Consider the following 16,136-nt stretch of genomic DNA (forward strand, 5'->3'; position numbering starts at 1 on the left):
CAGAATACAAAACTTTTGCCATATTTTGGTGAATCACAGCCTGTTCATTCCCATTGTAAACACATTCCCTTATATCCATTTAATTTTGTATCCAAAACAATAGTGACAAAGAATTCTATTGTGATGTTTCAGAATGATCACTGCACGCCTGGCTTCAAAAGCAAACCAGGACACAGGAAATTCAGATCACGAAAGCTTTTGCTACTTTTCTTATGTCTTTGACTTGGACATGTTTTGGAGGATTTGGAAATAATTAATTAACTGTTTTTTTTTTTTTTATACAGTATGCTGATAAGTTAATACTTAACACTACAGTGTAATTCTGTTTTGGTGACAGGTGGCCCGGCGCTGGGGCATTCAGAAAAACAGGCCAGCTATGAACTATGATAAACTTAGCCGTTCACTCCGCTATTATTACGAGAAGGGAATCATGCAAAAGGTGAGCAGCTAATACAGCATTAAAGTTCATTAAAATGCTGCACATTAATCCGCACATCATACTTTAAAAGCCACACATCACTGCATTGTTGGAGCAAGGTTTTCACTCATCTTAACAAATGCTTAGCTTTTGGTTTTGGTATTACAAGCCTTTCTATTTATAAGTTCATGGACATTGTAGACAAACGGGTAATAATATTCAGTACAGAATAACAGGCTTTTTGGAAGTTCCTCCTTTGCTGCACATGGTTAAAAAAAAAAGTGATTTCAATATTAATATTGCACCTAATCTATGTATCTCCAGAAGTTGTTATTCTGTAGCATGTTGCACAATTACATAATTTAGGAAAGCTTTTGTTTGTAGATTCCACTGAAAATAAAGAATCTTAGACTAATTTAATTCTTACTTTTTTTCTTGTTCTGACTCATAACATTTTTATTCTCATTTGTAAAAACATTTTTTTTCTTGCCTGAAATCTTTTATTTGACAGTTTAACATTTATATCATTTATTAAAAATAAGTATTTGATCTTATTTGGTTGGTAGAACAAAGTTCAATATATTTTATTTCACATGTGCTTCCCTTAGTATTTGAAAGTAGCTTTTTAAGAAAGTGTACAGATAAAACAAATGAATTATACTTACAATAAAATATAAAATTTTGAAGAACACAGTGAATCAGTGAATAAATAAAAACACATGAATATTTGTTATTATTATATCTTTAGACTTGTATGGGTATTCAAATCTAATTGCCTTAACTGTGAACCAAGTTTATAATTTATCCATTGCAGACATTACAGTTTTATTATGTATCCTTTGTTTATTTGGGGGTTCATGAACATAGTTATGTGTTATAGATTATGACATATTTTTATGTCACCATACTTATACCAAGAAAAACAAGACCAGTTGCCACATGAAACAATAGAACAGAGGGAAATAGCACTGTTGAGTTTCCTGGAACATAAGGAATCAGTGCTCTGGAATTTGCCAGCTCAGATGTTACAACTTCCAAGATCCTTGAAAGATAAAGTTGAACTAGATTTTCAATTGCTTCCTATTGCCTGAGTCTCACCTTCAAAATGTGTAACTGTACACTACCTGCTCCTTTTGTCTTTTCCAGCTCAACCCTGGGTTCACTTTTCATTCCTTTCTTTTTCTCACTCTCCACACCCATTTGTAGCCATGTCCTTTCAAATACCTCCCGTTCCTTCATTTTCACTAGCATCTTCCTAGTGCAGGGACACACCTGCTGGGCTGTCACTGTAGGTTCTCAGCAGTTTCCCTGGGCAATATATTGCACAGCAGTAAAAGATAATGCAATCATGAGTTAGTTTTGAATACTAGCTTCTCATGGGTTCACATTTTGAACAGATTCTTCTTCTCCTAAATAGTGATATTCTTACCTCATTAAAGTTGCTGTGATTTTAGGGCCGACCCGGTGGCGCACTGCGCTAGTGCGCCGCTTGGGAAGCGCGGAGGCGCTCCCGCCGAGGGTTCGGATCCCACATACAGACCGGTTCCCGCTCACTGGCTGAGCGAGGCGCGGGGGCAACACTGAGGGTTGCGATCCCGTTGCCGGACACGGAAAAAGACAAAAAAAAAAAAAAAAAAAGAAGTTGCTGTGATTTTAAAATGAAGTAATGTACTTGAGCTACATTGTGTTATACTGGGACAATAAAAGTCTCCAGTAAATAGTATCTCTTAATGCATCTCACATCCTGAAGTCAGGGTTAGCGAAGGCATATTTGGCCCTGTGTGTCTTGACTATTAAGTAAGTCCCTTATTAAAGGGAGCACTCACAGAAAGCTAAGAATTATAAAGTTCCTTATTATACCTCACCTTTTAGATAAAGTGGTTGATAAGGGTATCTCCAGGATGTCATGCCTAGACTTAAATATTCTCAAATGTGTTTAAACTTACTACTATTATCACCGCTTCCACATTCCCATTTATTTATCCTCTTATCCTTATTCCATTTATGTATCCTCTTGTTTTAATAACTTAATAAGGCAAAATGCTATCACATAATGACATTGACACTGAACTACAGATAATAATGTTGCTCCTCACACTTCTCCCTATTAGGCTGTAACTGCCAAAGGAAACTATTTACAGCTCACTTATCAGCTAATAAAGGAAAATAAAATGCTTTGTGTGGCAGACCTTTTGGGATGTCACTGTGTAATGTAAGAAAGGGCAGGTCATTTCATAGCCAAACATGCAAACGTGTTTTCTAAATGTGCCTAGCACAACAATCAATGCCCCTCACAACATTTACTTTTCTTGTTGATACATGTGGAGCATTCTACTTGCTGTTCCCTGACATACCTTGACTCAATGCATCACTCATGTTCTTCCTAGAGTGCCCTGTCCTAGTCATCTTTACCTGTTAACATATGCACCAGTCTGCTTGTTAAGTAAATTCTAGTATCATCATTCAGAGGAAAAGTATGCAGTTCTTTTAAAAAAACCCTGTGATATGGAATTATGTATTTCAACATGTAGGGGAAAATATTTGTATGAACGAATTTGTCCATTGGTTTAAGACTTTATATGGGTATATGTGGCGTAAAAATATAAATTAAAAGATTAGCACATAAAATAAAAATAACCAAGTAGGAGGTCTCAACATGTAAAAAAATTAAAAACTGGCAATTAATTTCAGTAGTTATGAAAGAAATAAGAAACAGTGGAATAATGCTTGTTATACCTTATGGGCAAGGCATATGTGTACTTCTATTTCAAAATTTAGAAATACCTAGAAAAATATATACCAATATTTTAACAGTATTTATATTTTGGATGATATAATCTATAATTCCTAATTTTAGTATTCAGTTACTTTTAAAATTTTAGAAGTTAAACATGATTTAAATACCCAGACTTTGAAAGCACAGCAGAAAAACTACCCTCTTGTTTACTTCTGATTCATCTTCCCTCTAAAATTCCTGTTTTTCTATCTTAGTGTTCAATTTGGGAATACTTAGTGTACAGCATTTTCCGCATTGTAACTGCTTTACTAATAATGGAAGACATTATTTCCCTTGGTTGGTTTTCAGTCCTTGTTCTAAACCCAGCAGCATTTAAAATGGTATAATAAATATAGTAGCAGCCCTAAAAATGTTTATTCAAAAGAAAAACAGAAGGTTTCAGTGAGTAAAGGCAGAGTCTAAGAGATTTTATAATCTTGATTGCTTATTATATATTTTAATTTCCCACAGTGAAAAGTTTTTCATTTATCACATCATTTCTAATTATAGCCAGTAGCAACAGGTTGGACAAAAAAAAAAGTCTAGAACCAAAAGCAAGTGTCTCTTTCTCCAAAGCCCCAAATAACACAAACAGGTTATAAAACACTCAGAGGCGTGTAGGCTGTTTATTTCATGTTATTTCTCAAAATATTTTGAACAAAGGAAAACAAAGGCAAAACTAGCATTTATTATCTCAGATTTGTTTCTGATATTGCCTATTTTTATTTTTATGGTAATTTCACCATTTCATCTTTAAGAACTTAATTTCCTTTGTACAAAGGACTAAAGTCAATGGATTTACATCGGGCTCCTCCGTTAGCCGTGTGCTGTGCTGGAGACTTCCATCTCCATCTCTCTACAGGCTTCTCAGGAGCCACTCCTGTGTCCATTTCACAAAATAGAGAACTGAGGGGCAGATTAAGAAACACATTCGAATTCATAAAAACCACTAAACGTTTGACTCTTTCAAATCCAAATATATCCATATTATTTGGATTCTGTGAAGTGGTTCCTCTTACTCAAATTCAGGGCCCAAAATGCTGTAAATCTGAGTCCAGAGCAGCAGTGTTCTTTGGCAGTTGTTCTTTTCTTGCCAAATGTATACAGTTTATAAACCATGAGAACTCTGTTCCCCTACATCACAGAGCAACTAGCAATGCCTTTTTGATATGAGGAAACACAGAGGTGTTGAGTGTTTTCTAAAATTACAGAACTCTACACACACACACACACACACACACCACACACACACACACACACACACACACACACAGAGTTATATCAAACTAAATGCAAAGAACTCTATCTGTCCACCACCCCGATGGGTTTTGAGCCTCGCAGCGTTATCTTTTAATGGGAGAGATATTTGTCTCACTCAACTGTTAATCATTTTCTAGAGAAGCATTCCTCTTCAGAATTTAAGTTTGGGAATGTCATTCCCTACAAATGATGCTACTCCTCCTTTATTTCAGGCAGTTGTCATATCGTTTTCTCATTTCCTCCCTACACATTGTGTATTTTAAATTCTGTTCACTTTTTTACACCTCTTACTTCAATTTGATGCTTTGCACACATCCTTAAGTTCTGCCTAATGCGTCTTGCCTTCATTTTTAAAAGTGATGTACCCAGGATAATACTGTCCTCTTGATTCATGTTTCATTTGAATAAGGCTATGTATCTTTTTTTTTTTTTTTAGATGAAAACAGTGCAGGAAAAAAAGAAAAAAGGCAGCAGGCAAGCAGCAGTTCACTCTGTGCATTAGTGAATCACTAGCCTAGTCTTATTAGGAATAAAACACATTTTTCTTTAAAGGTTTGAAAGTTTAGTTTCTCCACCATTTCAGAAATGTCATATTAAGAAGACACTGTGCCTTAAAGCTCCAGGTTTTTACAAGTATAGATATTCCCTTTCAAAACAGAGGAAAAACATGTCGATGTGGAGTACCTGAATTAAATCAGTGATTTCTTTTTCAAAATAACAGTGTATTTACCTTTATATAAAAGCAAGCAAACTGCTGAGCTTTCTAGCTGTACCTGGAATGAATAAATTATTATTCAAGGTCAACATTTTGCATTTCTCTTGATTGAACTGTAGTTTATTCCACAAAGTGAGGACTTTGTTCTTCTCTGTGTATCTATTACTTGGTTACTTTTTTTCTTTTGTTATCTCCTTTCTGGTATATTAAACCATGTTTATGTTTTGTTTTGTTTTGTTTCCTTTCCTGTCCTTCCCCATCTGGGGATGGTGAGGATGGGTTTTTCTCTTCCATGTTATCATTAGGTGGCTGGAGAGAGATATGTCTACAAATTTGTGTGTGATCCAGAAGCCCTTTTCTCCATGGCCTTTCCAGATAATCAGCGCCCGCTGCTGAAGACAGATATGGAACGTCACATCAACGAGGAGGACACGGTGCCTCTGTCTCACTTTGATGAGAGCATGGCCTACATGCCAGAAGGGGGCTGCTGCAACCCCCACCCCTACAACGAAGGCTATGTATATTAACACAAGTGACAGTCAAGCAGGGTGTGCTCGTGCTTTTCCTCTTTCTGCAAGATACGGAGTATCTCTGATTCTCTTCAATCTTTATTTTATTTTTGTTGTTTGTATTTTATTTTTAAATAATAATACACAAAAAGGGGCTTTTCCTGTTGCATTATTCTGTGGTCTGCCATGGACTGTGCACTTTATTTGAGGGTGGGTGGGAGTAATCTAAACATTTATTCTATGTAGCAGGAAGATAATGGGTGAATGGGCAGAGGGATTTGGGGATTACTTTTTACTTAGGCTTGTGATGGGGTCCTACAGGTTTTAAGTATGATGAAGCTATATCATGTCTATTTGATTTCATAACAACATAAGATAATGTTCATTTTCTCTGGGTGTCTATGGTACAGTTAATTTCACATTGTGTAAATATCCACTTGGAGACTATTTGCCTTGGGCATTTCCCCCCGTCATTTCTGAGTCTCTGCAGGTGTACAAAAAACCCAATCTACTGTAAATGGAAGTTTAATTGTTAGAAATGACTGTTTTTTGCACCTCTTGTAAAAAGATATTTAGCGATTGCATTTGCTGGTTTTTGTTTTGTTTTGCTTTATATATGACTTGCAGGGGATAACCATAAAATGAGTAATTCTCTCTGAAGTTGAGTAATCACTATAACTGTAAATGAGGGGCACAGTTTTGGACTCTGGCTACCAACTGAGTCACAGGCCAGTAGCATTACACGTATCTGGTGCCACCTTGTTGTTTAGATACAGATCATATTGTCTTTTAAATATTTTGAAACCCATTTCAGTTAAATAATGACATGTCATGGTCCTTTGGAATTTTCACTTAAATGTTAAATCTGGGATCACGATGAAGCAAAAAAAAAAATCTGTCTCTTTTCACTTCCTTCAGTACATAAATACATTATTTAATCAATAAGAATTAACTGTACTAAATCACATATTATGCTGTTCTAGTTACAGCAAGCATTCTTTAAGAAAAATATCCAATACACTAAATAGGTACTATAGTAATTTTTAGACATGGTACCCATTGATATGCATTTAAACCTTTTACTGCTGTGTTATGTTGATAACATATATAAATATTAGATAATGCTAATGCTTCTGCTGCTGTCTTTTCTGTAATATTCTCTTTCATGCTGAATTTACTATGACCATTTATAAGCAATGCAGTTAACTACAGATAGCATTTCAGGACAAAATAGATGACTCAAACCATTTATTGCTTAAAAAACAGCTTACACCATGCTATGCTATAAGCAGCTTTTATGCACATTGACAAATGAAGAGTAAGCTTCAGCTTGCTAAGGAAAACTGTGGAAACTTTTGTAACTTTTGGTGAAAAGGAAAATCATTTACAAACTGTCAAAGAATATGAGGAAGTTGCTATATGACATAGTGCTGGCACTGATATAATCTATTATCTTGTTTTGGACACTCCTGTAAATGTGATTGGATTGTTTGAAAGAAGATTTAAAGGTTTAGAATTTTAAAGTTTTTTGCTATGTTTTTGTTTTGCATTTGGAGAAAATATTGAAAGGAGGATATGCTGTTCCATTCACCTTGAAAAAACCATAAGTAAATGGTGTTATAATATCTCTGAATAGCTCGGAACAAGATTCAAGCAAAGAATGTGAATTTTGTTTAATTCATCGATACCCTACAGGAACAACATTTTTTTAATCTCTAGCAAAATGTTTAAAAAAAAATCCTAAACACAAAGCCAAAATAAACCTATAAAAGCATTTCATGATGAGCACAGCAAAGATTGTTTAAAGGTGTTCACCCCAACTACTCATTTTTTTTCTAACACTACACAGATCACAGCTCATTTCTCTAAATGGAATAGTTTTTAGGAAACCCACGTACCAAAATCGATACTATTCACATTTAATCTTGCTAAAAAACATATTCCCATTCAAAATATGTATATAACCTGTGATTTGAATGATTATTCTACATATACATCACGTATTATTTGGCCCTTTATGGGCTAATAAGTATGCCTTAAGAATCAGAACTTTTTTCCCCAACTATGCTCATGTGGCCATTTACAGCACTTAGAATAAAAAGAGATTTTAAAATATTCACTGAAAGTTTTATTGGAAAGAGAATTGAGATATATGATTGAGATATTTGGTGAAATTGAAGGAGAAATGTTAAGTGGGTCTTTAAAATATGTTCTAAATGAAGATCATATTGAGGATTCTTTTTTTCTTTTTTCTTTTTTTTCTTCTTTTTATTATTTTTTAAATATTCTAGTTTTAGTCAGTCAGTGAGGAAAGATTGGGCCATGAGGTATCTTAAGAGATCAAAGAAAGAAATGGTATTAATTATATAATATTTAAAGACAAACTATATATTTTGGTGTTTAAGGTAGTGACTCACAGAACTAAGTAATTGGCCAACATTAAATATATTTTCAATACAGAAGGGTTCAAAATATTGCATTATCAACTCTTTTGGGAAATGTATCAAAAGCATTTTTTTTTTAAAGTTCTGTTTTACTCCACTTTTTGTTTGGTTGTATTTTTATGTTTTTATTTTCAGGTAGATTAATAAATCTGGCAGCTGATTTCTGCAAGATTCTTGTGTTTTTAATTTCTAATTGAGCTGACTACTCAAATGTAGAAATCAATTAATGATATAAGATCTTCCTTCCACTTGATAAAAGTAACTAAAACAAATATCTCTACTGTTGTTTGCTGCCTCCTGATTATGACATGCTAATATAGTCCACAGATTAATTAATTACAACAAAAATATTGTTTTCCAAATAAGCAATGAAAAATGATTTTTCTTAAGTTGTGCTTATAAAAATTGCTTCAAAGTAAGAATCCACAAGCTGACAGTGCAGAACATTTTTTTCAAATCACAGAAGAATCTTAGAGGTCTAGTTTCCCAGAGATGACGTAATGAATTACCACAACTTTAGTAACTTAAAACTACACAAATTTATCCTCTTACAGTTGTGTGGTTCAGAAGCCCAAAATGAGCCTTAAGGGACTAAAACTAGAATGTTCATAGGCTGGTTCCTTCTGGAAGCTCCAGGGGAGAACCTGACCCTTCTTCCATTTCAGGAGGCTGCTGTACTCCTTGTCTTCGGCTACATCACTTCAGTCTCTGCTTCCATGATCACATTTCCTTTTCTAATGTAGTCAAATCTCCCTCTGCCTGGCTCTTATAAGGACACTTGTGATTACATTTAGGGTATACCCAAATAACCCAGGATAATCTCCCCATCTGAAAATTCTTAACTACCACATGTACCACATTCCTTTTGCCAGATAATTTATTCACAGGTTCTAGGGATTAGGACGTGAATGAAGACACTGTGAGCAAAAATGCTAAATAATTTACCCATGGACAAAAAAAAATTCAGTTGAGGGAGCTAGAATTAGAACATTTTTATTTACCATTTGGATATACTTTATTTATTGTGCCTAAATAGTTTTGAAATCTTACGTATTAAAGTTCACCTATTCTACTAAAGCATCTGGTAGTCACATAAAGCTTTTAGGTTATTTAAATCCCACCAACCATAAATGCTATGTAATGAGAAAAGGGGGGAAAAAAAAGATGTGATAATAATAGTAATAGCACAGTTGATTCTGTTGTCTAAGCCAAATATTTTTTCTAATAAATTTCTTTTGCTGTTAGTATGACTTGTTACTATGTGATCTTAACATTTGCTGGTGATTACTATTTATTAGGTAAGAATGATATATAAAATATGTCTCTGTTACTCAAAAGAACAATTCTAAAATATGAGTCAACTTACCTTTATATGATAAAGGACAGAAATGAATTGCCTGATTCATAGCAATTATAGCATTTGGCCATGGGAGTTTCTAAAATGAGCCATTTTGTCTATCATGCAGCATTGTCAGAGTTTATAATGAGAAAACGTTACAGAGGAGAAGACTATTTGGATGTTTATACTTGGAATCTTAAAAGAGAAAACCTAAAATTTAAAAATAAGAAATAAACTATTTTCTGGTTGCAGTTTGGTACAGAGAAGGGAGAAAATAGAGTTACAAAAAACATACAAATTGATTAAAATAATGGTAAAAAAATTTAAAAAGGCAAATTTCTATATTGAGCAATTTTGATGAGAATTGTATAAAATCGTATTTTAAAAAGTATTAGTGTTGGACATGATACTAAAGAATTTGACCCAATTTGTTCAAAATCAACCAGTACTTTGAGGGCTTGGGGGTTTTTCTGTTTGTTTGTTTGTTTGTTTGTTTGTTTTAAAAAACAGACTCACTCAGAAAGGCATATTAAAAAGAACCACTTATGGAAAAGTATAGTTTAAGAGAAAATTGATTAGGCTAGTGGATGCTTTATAGAAATATTGATGATTTTAAAATGTCAATTGAAAGTGTATATACAATAGCTATGGTTTATGAATTCATATGTAAGGTAGGGTTTTTTTGCATATGAACTTCAATATTCTTATTTACTTCCATTCTAAAATTATATTTATGTTTCTATGGGGAAGAAAATTTTAATTCACTTGTATTAAAATTATACTTACAGGTTGGGAAAACATGCTATGAGATTCATGTGATTATAACAAATTAAATATGCTCAAAATTTAAATCTCAAATAAAAGCCCTGAAATTGAAAATATTGGACTGTCATGATCACTCTGGTGTCACATCTAAAACTGATAAATGTCATCTAAATTTCTGACAACCTTCTAATCATCTTAATCATTTTTAATAATTTATGACCAAGGCACTTTAATAATGCCTTCTCACAATTTCTGTCATTTCGACTCATTCTCTTTCCGGTTAACTTAGGTACCAAGACACATGATAAATCTTTTTCCAGTTCTCTGTGCTAATCTCTTTAGATAACTTATTTCACTTAATCCTTTCAATAAAGATATCGAAAAGAAATTTGGGGAAGGGAAATATCTAAATTATTTCAATAATTCCCGTGTGCCAGACAGCATGGATACCTGACCTATGCTGCCACCTCCATCATTGCTTGGCTTTGTCTGATGAGAAGCTGAAGCTAATAACAAAACCAAAATGTCATTGTGTCAAGATGTCATGTAATCACAGGCAAATTCATAAACCCTGCTATTTTATGCTATTTGGACCTGGTTACTTCCCTGATCTAATTTCTAACACAAAAATGTCTAAAACAATGACACATTTTGCTGAAACAGTGTTATTTAATTTTTTTTTACCATTTTTGAATATTCCTTATAGAAAAGTCTAAAAAGAAATGAAGCACTATTTAAACAACAGCAACAGCAAACCGTGAGTTGTTTTTGTTTTTGTTTTTGTTCAAGAATCTTTAAGCATTTAGAAGTCAAAATGACTTAAGTACCACTTTGCTTTTTTTTTGTCCCCCCCCCCCATTGGAGAAGGGTATGGCTTAATGATCCCCAAAGAAACAAATGAATTCAACAAATTCTTCAGAAAATTGTAAACACTACCTCCATAATTTATACTATGAGATATGACTTCTGAAAATTATATAGTTCTCAGAAAACTTTAAAGCATAGAAGATTCAAAGTCACATGATTCAAAAGAAGCAAAAAATGGTTCTTAAAGTAAAATTGAAAGCATAGAGAAGTCTTAATTTTTTTGAATGTCATATTTCTGCAAAGGGGACTATGACATTCTCATATACATTTTAATTTTCTGAATAGCTGGTAAAATTGTTTGTCCTATAAAAATTTTAACAATGTGAGCTGAATTGGCTGGGTTGGTGAGAAGACAAAATAAGATAATGCATATGATATTACTTTTTAAATTGCAAAATGCTTTATTTTTAGTGAGAATAAAAAGCATTTTTCTTTATTCTTAAAATATTCCTAAATATTAAATTCTTTAAACAATTGTTTCTATACTTCAAAAACTAGCGGTAAAACATATAATAACATAAAACTTGCCATTTTAACCATTTTTAATTGTATAATTCATTGGCATTAATTACATTCACAGTGTTGTGCAACAACCTATTTCCAAAATGTTTAGATCGTTTATTCTTAATCAAAGTGTTATTAAAAACACTCCAGGAGATACTTTGTTATATATTAGAATTCGAAATGTAAAAAATGCAACTTTATGCTTTGTAATCATTTAATTTAAATTAATTGTAGTACCTTTACTAATAAGTTGGCCTTGATTTTATACTGTAGCTTAATAGCTTTATTTTTTTATAAAAGATAAACATCGTATATAAACACTATTTCTGCATAGCCTCAATAATTGTTGCAGGGGAAAAAGTTGATTTAATAACCAGCTTATTAGGTATTTTGAAATCACTCAGTATTTTAAGTAAATGTTAACAAACACAAACATCCTCTTTAAAAAAGCAACATCAAACAATAATCTGATCTCATGTACTCATGTTTTTTAGTGTAAATCGACAGATTTGATTAACATATCTGAAAGACACAAATAGATTGAAGCTATATTAAGTTAAATTCTAGGACAACGATAACTTCCAATAACATTTTTCAGAATAAAATTCCAAACCAGAAACGTGCTAGATCTAGTAACAGTATATAATCAATGTGAAATTAGGATAACAAGATAAACTGGGCCTCTCTTCAGTATCCTGTCACCACATTTTTGGTTTAAACACTAAAAACTTCCTAAATTAAAACAGAAATTGAATATTTTCCATGGCTTTCCAAATCTCTTATAAATTCCTTTCAAAATCTTTCTTGAAATATGGTACTTAGTCACATATAGATTAAGGTGCCTTATTTAGATTGACTCAGTATGAATTAAACTTATGATTTCTTATTGAAAGGGCAGCATGTGAAAAGAGATGATTCTATTATTACGTTTCGTTTTTCTCAAATATGTAATACCAGGCTGAAATGAGATACATTCCAAACGTATTCATTGTTTTTGACTTTTTGTTGCATGAAGAGCTTGTTTTACAGTTGTAAATAGTAAATACTACAAATAACCTATAAAATTGCCATTCAAATTATCTAACATGCTTACCTCTGAAATTTAGTATTAAGAAAATCATGAAATAGAATCAAATGAAAAAAGACTTCTTCCCCAGAATATACTGTTTACTTGTTTTCACAAGAATTTGTAATTATGTACAAGCCCTGAGGCAGTTTTTCTAAAACCAAAACAAAGGCAAATATGAAAATAAATATTTGGATAATTTAGATCTTAAAGGAGAAAAACATTGTGCACTGATTCATTCATTGAGTGAACCTTAATTCACTCATGTGAGAACAGATTCTGGATTATTCATTTCAATTTGTTCTATTTGAAGAAATCCATTTATTTGATTTTGCAAAATCGCCAAATATGAATTTTCCACAAATTGACATTAAACACTACTATAAAATCAGTTGATTGTATATTTTCTAGGCCCATATTAAGTGCTCCACACCATAGGTATACTCTATGGAAAATACAGTAGATTTATTAAAAGCAATCCGTGTCATCAAACTGAATAAGACTGACCCACCTGGATCTAACACACACTCAAATGATCATATGATATGGTATAACATTTAGTGCTGAATAATGTGGCCTAGACCCTATACAAAAAGAGTACAGTAAAGAAGTAGCCCTAAGACTGCTAGTGACAGTGGAAAACTGGGATAATTTTATTCAAATATATGAGCGTTTAAGTTCAATCATACCTGTTGCTATATAAAAGGAAGCATTTAATTAGTCACTAAGTGTAAAGACTATATGATACACAATGTAGTAAGATGTTGGAAATTTATCTAAAAATCAAAGCAGGGCAGACTGCTGACTCATTAACTTCCACACTGCCTTGATCCTGAACATCTTGATTAAAAGTGTTTATGAAATGTCCACTTGCTGTGTAAGTGTACATACTGGGATTCCCTTCTATATTGTGAAGGGGTCATTGTATTAATTAGCGTTTGCTGGTTCCAACTGGTTAGGAGGTTTTCTAAGCCAGGAGGCCCCATTTTGCAGATGCTGTAGCTATTCTTGGTATATGTCCTAAGTACTGGCCCCCTACCCCATCCCTACCCCTGATGCTCAGAAAGGGCAATAGAGATGAGTCACAGGATCCTTCCAACACTGAGTGATTCCAATCATTGATCTACTTGTCCATTGCAATGACCGTTTTACAGCAGGAGGCTCAGAAGCTGGCACCTGCCTAAGCTCTCCAGTTTGTCAGGGATAGTCTCTGTTTTCCTGGGACAGTCCTGTTTTATACATATAGTCCCAGCATATTATTTACAGCGGCCACTTTTACTTTCAAAGTTTTAAAAATAAACTCACTCTTTACCTGCCCCCTAGATCAGAAAACCTGGTTAAAATGCTCTTGGCTTGCCTGGCAGGAGAAATGTATGTGATTGAATCATCATATCAACACTCCAGGACAAATATCCCTGACAGGAAAATTTTTCTGAACCTGATAAAATTAACCATTTTCCACCTCAGTATCTGTGCTGGCCTACAATAGTTATTATACATTTTATTTTTTATATTTCCACATCTTGTATTTTATCAGTCAAAGAATGGCAAAAATTTATAAGAATCACGGACACATGCATCTAGGTTTGTATGAAGCTGAAGTGGATAGATTTTAAGGTTTATAAACTTTGGATATGTCCTCATGAAAATGAATGCAACATTAGTCTGCCTGTTTTAAATAGAAAAGGAGCTTAGTAGGATAGTGAAGAGATGGCCAACTGGTAGAAATGATAAAGAACTTAGCTCAACAAAAGTCCTAGTAGCAGGAAATAATCAGTTTATTCAGGTCACTGATGCCGAAGTTAATGGTCACCAACTATCTTTTCATCCTTATGTCATCTCAATCAAGATTCAGAGCCCAGGAGAGAGAACCCAAGAGTTTTCCCTTGGTTTATGTCACCACCTCTTAACTGTAAAAAAGAAAAAAAAAATGTGGGCTTGTCTTTCTGTCCCATCAAGCCATCGCACAATGGACAAGAAGTAATCCCCCCAAGTAACTGGCAACTGCAAAAGAAGTAAAACTACCTGCTGGGTGTCCATTCTTTCTCAGAGTCACTAAATACAACTTTATCACCCATCTTCAGAACTGGAAAACTGCTGAATATAGAACGTCTTTTTTTTTCCTTCCATTTTCTTCAAGAGGATTTTGATTCCTACAGGATATTAACACCTACTAATGTGGTACAGGTGCATAAAAGCAAAGATTAGAAAGAACCAGAAATATGTTTCACACTGTAGAGAGTATAATCTAAGAAGAATAATGATAGAAACAGAACAATGTACATATAGAATATGTACTGTATTAGTTTGCTAAGGCTGCCATAACGAGTAGCCCAAATGGTGGTGTAAACAACAGAAATGTACAGTCTCACAATTCTAGAACTAGAAGTCCAAAATCAAAGTGTTGGCAGGATTGGTACCTCCTGAGGGCCAGATCTATTCCAGGCCTCTTTCCTTGACTTGCAGATGGTCATCTTCTCCTGGTGGGTTTTCTCATGGTCTTCCCTCTGTGCATTTATTTCTGTCTCTGTCCAAATTTCTCTTTTTAGGATATCAATCATATTGGAATTTGGGCCCACCCTAATAACTTCAGTTTAACTTACCTCTATGAAGATTCTATCCCCAAATAAAGTCACACTGTGAGGTACTGGGGTTAGGACTTCAACATATCTTTTTTGGAGAACACACTTCAACCCATAACAGGTAAATTATGGTCAAGTGAAAGTGAAAAAATCCATAAAAACAAGATGGTTACCATCCATTATATGTGAGATTTAGGCTTAAGAGATAAATTTCAACTACATTTTTCTTATATGGAATGACTAATACAGAGAAATAAATTATATAAACATAAGCAAGGAATTGCCCTTTATTCTTAATGGAGATGCTGGGAGTACATTTTATTCTCGTAGTCTTCTTGTCCCTTCTCTAATTAACACCTTTTCTAAAACAATATTATAGGCAAATAAGAATAAAGGGATAACTTACATAATAAACTAAATGAAAATCTAATAAGAAAATTTAGAGCTAATAAATGGAAAAAGGAGTAATATAAAAACATTGGTACTGTAATAGAAATAGTTTTCTCTTACTGCTCTCTGGTTTTTAGGACCTAGACACCAGCTATATGCCAGGAGAAAATCTATGAAGAAAAACACTGCAGACTTTTCTGAGCTAAAACAAGAAGTTAGATAAGGAAATCTGCATTGAGCACTAGTTTTCATTTAAGCACCATTGAGCAATAAGCAGTATGGGTTTACGCAGAACAAATCATGCCAAACAAATCTGATTGCTTTTTATTTTTATTGAATTACGAGATTAGTGAATGAACACAATCTGGGAGATGTAATACATTAGGATTTAGCAAAACATTTGATACAGCATCTCATGAACTCTAAAATGAATCCAAATAGTCAGGAATATTAATGCCAGGGTAAGAAATGGTAATTAAATGAAGGATTGCAAAGAGAAAG

At 33.4% G+C, this 16,136-nt stretch overlaps 1 long non-coding RNA gene across 1 annotated transcript; it reads left to right on the forward strand.

Moving 5' to 3' along the window:
• The first annotated feature begins 315 nt into the window (after window positions 1–315).
• LOC103588367 lies at window positions 316–9,366 on the forward strand. The gene is made up of 2 exons (XR_550308.1): window positions 316–439; window positions 5,475–9,366. It is a non-coding gene; the product is annotated as an uncharacterized LOC103588367 (long non-coding RNA).
• The last annotated feature ends 6,770 nt before the right edge of the window (window positions 9,367–16,136 follow it).

The sequence above is a fragment of the Galeopterus variegatus genome, unplaced genomic scaffold (assembly GCF_000696425.1).
Source record: "Galeopterus variegatus unplaced genomic scaffold, G_variegatus-3.0.2 Scaffold31, whole genome shotgun sequence".
In the NCBI taxonomy this organism is placed as follows: Eukaryota; Metazoa; Chordata; class Mammalia; order Dermoptera; family Cynocephalidae; genus Galeopterus; species Galeopterus variegatus.